This window comes from Lucilia sericata, unplaced genomic scaffold (genome assembly GCF_015586225.1).
Source record: "Lucilia sericata isolate MDLA Ls3-8-SP2 unplaced genomic scaffold, ASM1558622v1 Contig000572F_arrow, whole genome shotgun sequence".
Lineage (NCBI taxonomy): Eukaryota > Metazoa > Arthropoda > Insecta > Diptera > Calliphoridae > Lucilia > Lucilia sericata.
In genome coordinates, this window is record NW_023994580.1 from 176,382 (window position 1) to 182,650 (window position 6,269).

The following is a 6,269-nucleotide window of genomic DNA, read 5'->3' on the forward strand; positions in this document are numbered from 1 at the left end:
CAATAGATTAATTTTGGACCACAATTGATCAAAAAATTCCGATGAAATAGTGATCAAAAACGGATTTCTTTTGAAAATTATCATATGGGGAAGCAAGGGGAAGGGAAAGCGATTGAAAATAATAATTGAGAACAAAATTACCAAAATGGCTTAAGTAGATCCAAATATTAAAATCAGAACCAAAATATATAAAAAATTTTGATATACAAGAAATTTAAATAATGATATATAAAATTTACACTTTATTTTGTCCGACAAAAAAGTGAATTTACTTTAATTTTAGATGCTATATAGAAAAATTTTAAGTACAATAATTCAGTTTTATTGTTATTTTTGTAGCATTGTATATAAACTAAATGATTTTGAAAAAAATTTCTATATTCAATAATCATTTAACCGATTTTTCGCTGAAAGAATATAGCATGAGTACTTTTGCACTTTATTTTGTCCGATATTAGAAGTTAGTTAGTTAGTTTTGTCCCATAGTGCCATATCTATCTATCTATATATCGTTGAGGATATCTATAGACAGATGCTAAAAATATATGGCGGAAAAGAGGCAAATACAGTTGAATTTTGGAATGTAGTGAAAGAGGCGTGAAATGAAATTATCTTAAATCTAGCGATTCTATGCCTCGCAGATGTAATGAAGAGAATATAAATGAATATATGGGAGATGTTAAGAAATATGTAGCGGAACAAAAACTATCAAATGAATAATCCTGGATTATCTAATGTCAAATCGGCAGAATGATCTGCCAACTTGTCATTATTCGAATAACACAATGAAATGAAAATGCTATTTCAGTTCACCAATTTGGCTCCCGAAAAAATGATGGAACTATAACTGGAGAGATAATAAAGTCTTATGACTCAAGAAAATATTACTTTGCTATATTATAAAACCTGTGTGGGAGATGTTAAGAAATATGTAGCGAAATGAAAACTATCAAATGAATAATCCTGGATTATCTAATGTCAAATCGGCAGAATGATCTGCCAACTTGTCATTATTCGAATAACACAATGAAATGAAAATGCTATTTCAGTTCACCAATTTGGCTCCCGAAAACATGATGGAACTATAACTGGAGAGATAATAAAGTCTTATGACTCAAGAAAATATTACTTTGCTATATTATAAAACCTGTGTGGGAGATGTTAAGAAATATGTAGCGAAATGAAAACTATCAAATGAATAATCCTGGATTATCTAATGTCAAATCGGCAGAATGATCTGCCAACTTGTCATTATTCGAATAACACAATGAAATGGAAATGGTATTTCAGTTCACCAATTTGGCTCCCGAAAACATGATGTAACTATAACTGGAGAGATAAGAAAGTCTTATGACTCAAGAAAATATTACTTTGCTATATTTTTGGATAGTGCTGAGGCTTTTGACAGAGTGTGTCACAGAGGTCTAGTATATAAAATCAAATGTTTACTGACATTAGGTACTCATAAACTACTTGAGTCTTACAATAGCGGAATATAAAATCGAAGCCGGCGTTCCACTAAAAAGTGTTGTTGGGGCAATCCTTTATTTAATAAATACCTCCGACTGCGTGTGACAGATCAACAATTTCTACGTTTGCTGATGAAACCCAGACATAGCTTCTACTCGATTGTACAACTACATTAGACGTGTGGAGATATGGTTGAAAAAGTATACACAGAGGGAAAAGGAAATATATACATCCTGTTACCAAATTGACACCAAAGAGTTTATAATTTTTCAATAACATACGGTGTCAAAGTATATACATACATACGTACAACAACACTATATAATGTTGAAAACGCAACGTTGTCAACATTAAAACAATTCGTTGTCGAAACCTTCATTTTATACACATCCGTTGTCTAAATGTTAACAAACGTGGTAAGCTCACTATTGGCAACGGATTGAATTGAAGAGTAAACATATTACGTTCGCACTGAGGATATTAAATTGCTTATCTGTAAAACTGAATAGCGTTAATATTGCCCAGACGGACGTTACGTAACTTTTATTCATTTAGATTGAAGGCTTATTTGGCGTCGACATATTGAAACCAAAAGACTTCTAGTATGTACTGGTTAATAAACCATCAGTCGTAATTAAGTCCTAACGATAAAGTAATCCTGTATAAAACTACATTTAAACCTATTTGGAGTTACGGTATCAATCGAAATTAAGTCCTGGCGATAAAGTAATCCTATATAAAACTACATTTAAACCTATTTGGACTTATGGTATCAATCAAAATTAAGTCCTGACGATAAAGTTATCCTGTATAAAACTACATTTAAACCTATTTGGACTTACGGTATCAATCGAAATTAAGTCCTGACGATAAAGTTATCCTGTATAAAACTACATTTAATCCAATTATGGGTTACAGCCAGCAATACCAATATCGATATTATAGAGAGACCACAATCAGAAATTCGTAGGACCATGGTGGAAGCATCATGACGAATAGGAATATCCACAGTGATTTCTGAAGGTCCGTGAAAAATATATTGTAAACCTGCAAAATCATGTACCTATTTCTACCGGAGTGATATTTTTGCTTAACAACAACGTCACTGTAGTGATGTAGTGTGCAATGTGACTTAAATTTTAAATACACACTTAATAATTTTATCATTTCATAAAATAGATAAAAAGATAAAATGTTGTTTATTTTTAAAAAATAATTAAAAATGTTTAAACAATTTTACAATTTAATACCATTTTTCACTTTTTTAAGACTGATAAGACTTTTTGTCGCAATAAAATTGCGATTACTCATATTTCGAAAGAAAATCAAAACTGTAATAAAATTACAAAAAACTTTTTTTTTTTCAAAATTTAAAAATTTTTTAAAGAAAATTCTTAAGAGACAAATAAAGAAGTTTTGCTTTTATGTCTTTTTTTCCTAATTTTTTTTACGAATTTCCAAATTTCAATTCCCATTTTTGTTATCAAAGTTAAACTAATGAAATGATGGCGACCCCTTTTTAATAGTTTAACTCATTTGTTGTTATTTATTCAGTTTTATTTAAATTAAATATAGCACAATATTTCGCTTATCACTGGATACTTCTTTGACATAATATTTGTTTTGTTGTTTAAAAATATTTAAGAGAATTTATAGTGGGATATTCAAAAGATACTTATGTTTTATTAATTGGTCTTAAAAAGCGGGTTAAATAACTTATGAATTGATAATAGGTTTTAAAGGTATTTAGTGAAAACTATATAGTAAATAAATTGTATTGTTTTATTTACAAAACAGTTAAATTTTGAATTATAAAGTTGCATGGGAGTGGTGAATGTATTATCATTTTGACTGTTTCACATTTCTAAATGAACTGGGTAGACATAATGAACTCTCATTATATTGGGTACCCGGCCATGAAGGTCACTCTGGCAATGAAAGAGAAGATTGCCTGACAACCATTTATTGGACCAGAATCATTTCTTGGTATCCCCAAAGTTGTTATATTAGGGAAAAAATGCGATTTTTATATTGAATCTGCATTTCCCCGCCACTGGAAGCCAAATATTAGGAGTCAGACAGGTAAAAAGATGCGTAACGCTAATTAAAAGTATATTCCAAAAGTTACTGTCGCTTAACAATCTCGTAAACTATGGGAAATATTTCACATATTCGGATCCGAAGTGTTTTTTAATTGATTTACAGTTTTTTGGCTTCCTAGGCGAGACCAGGTCTTCGAAAATGGAAACGCAAATATCATTTTATAGCACATAATTATGTTAATTATAGTATAATCCTTTACAAATCGGCAGATTTAAAATTTGTATATATGTATGTATTTGCCCAATTCATTGCGTTGTATCGCAATATGTCGTAAACATTTTTCTAACAAAACAATAAAAAAATACGACATACTACGATACAACACCTATTATGAATTGGGCAATTGTATTTAAAAACTGTATTATTAATTTGTGAACTGTTGTATCACATGCATATCTAGTGAACTGGTTAAGTTTTGAGCACTTTATTACCTTTATAGAAACAATCTTGTGTGGTTCTAGACTTTGCTTAAAAAATCAGTATTAACTAGCAACTAAAAGATGGCGCCACTTAAATATAACTCATACGCCACATATGAAATGCAAATTATATGCACACACATAAACACATCAATTAACAAATATGTATTGTAAAATTAATTATTTATTGACTTTTATTATACATACAAATAAAGTATATTTTAATTGGACACACAAATAAACAAACAATAATTATATTGACCATTTTGTTGTGTGCTGAAAAGATTAAAAAAAAAACATATTGCCATTTATATCTCTATATGGTCATAATCTACTGATTAATTGCCAGGACGACAGATGGACAATAATGTGTGTGTATGTGTGTGTGCGTATGTGTGTGTTTGGTGTGTTAAAAACATATAATAAACATCGATGAAAACATGTGTCAAATTTAAAGTAAAACTCTACAGGCGATATAATCACAACATCACATTAATATTAACATGGAAACACACACACATACGTACGTATATATCGCTCATTTGCTTTAAAAGTGTCATAATTAAAAATTTAAGTTCCTTTTGAAGGATAGTTCCCATCAGTTTTATTGCAATACATTAAATAACATTGCTACCAAGATATTTGTATTTAATTCCGACGAATTCCTGATAATGACAGAGAAATTGTTCTCCTCTGCATTATTCATTCTAAGGAAGCTTCTCGTTGGTAGTATATCTCCTCTATCAGGTTTTCAACGTAGATCCCCAAATTTAGGTCTATTCCTGAAACAACATATTATGGCAGGTGTTTGCTCTAATGTTGACCACTATCTCCTATCTGAAATCAATGTCTCACAGTTCCTCACAATGTTTGGTTTTGCCGGTAAACGATCGGAGTTTATGTATAACTGCCTAATATATCCAATACAGTGTCCTACAGCCGACTTTGGCCAATAAACCTAAAGTCATGTGCCGCTCGACTATGTTTCGATTGAATGGATGTTAAGTAATGTTTCCAGAGCATTAGTTATAGTAGTCCCATTCCAGACTCAATCTGCATCCTGACTCACCGATCGAATCTTCAACGACTACCATTTTCCTCCAACATACATCAGAGATGAAATTTCGAGAAACTATCATCCCAGCAGCCATTCGCTTTATTCCTCAATGATTTCCTATAATCACCAGCGATGTCATCGCCAACACTCTTCACGACCAAAACAAAGGAGTCCAAATCCCTTCTTAAATACCGGTGGTAATTTTTGTAAGTGGTTTTGCCGGTCCATATACAAGCACTTTGCTTATCGAGCTATCTAATCTCTGACCATTGCTGACCAGTTGCTTAACTTCCGAGATGCAAAAACATAGCTTCCATGCAAAAGGGATGGCCTCTGTTGATTCGGCATCAGCAACAAGAGAAGTATTCGGTTGACCGAAACAGGAATGCATCAAATATGCTGAGGACTTGTTCTTACTCACAGAGAATACACTGTGTCAAATCTGGTATGAACAGACCTTTCGTCCTTCACCATTCAACCCATCATACTTCTCATCCAACCGATACACTCATAGAGAACAACATTTGACACACACCTTTGCGGGGTGTAGTTATCCAGAATTATGGACTTTACCGTGCATAAGTCTTTTAACCGACATTCTCTTCTGGCGAATTTGGTTTTAAACTACAGTCACCACGTGCACTCCCGAAAGAACTTCTGCAATAATCGGGACAAGACAAAGTCCGAAACTCTGACCTGTGAGCTAACGGTTCCCGAGGTACCAGATTGTGTGGTTTTCTAGTTCGAGCCCATGTCAAATCATTACAAGAAAAAGACGAGGATTCATTTGATTATCACCAGTTCATAGTCCCTGCACACTAGAGGTATTGGCAGCATCCCTTTTCCCTGGCATTGCAACCAAGATGAGCATCTTTTATCAAGATAACATGCCCCCGGACACAAATTGCAAAGTAGGAAAAGCACTAGCCGGATGTCACTGGAGGAGTAATCCAACTTTAAAATTACACAGTTGAATACCTCCCGAGACATGTTAGGAAGGACCTTCGTGCATGTGAGGAGAACTTACGCCGACATGCGATCTGTCAGATCGCAGACTTGAACGACATTCATAGATATGCCGTCAATTCCGCGGTCGCGGGATACCACATGAATGTGGTACTTCGAGGTCGTCCACCTCTATTAACAGAAACAGAAAGAAACCTCCCGCGCAAAACAAGAATGGTTGTGCAACAATTGAGATCGGGATGGAGCAACTGGCT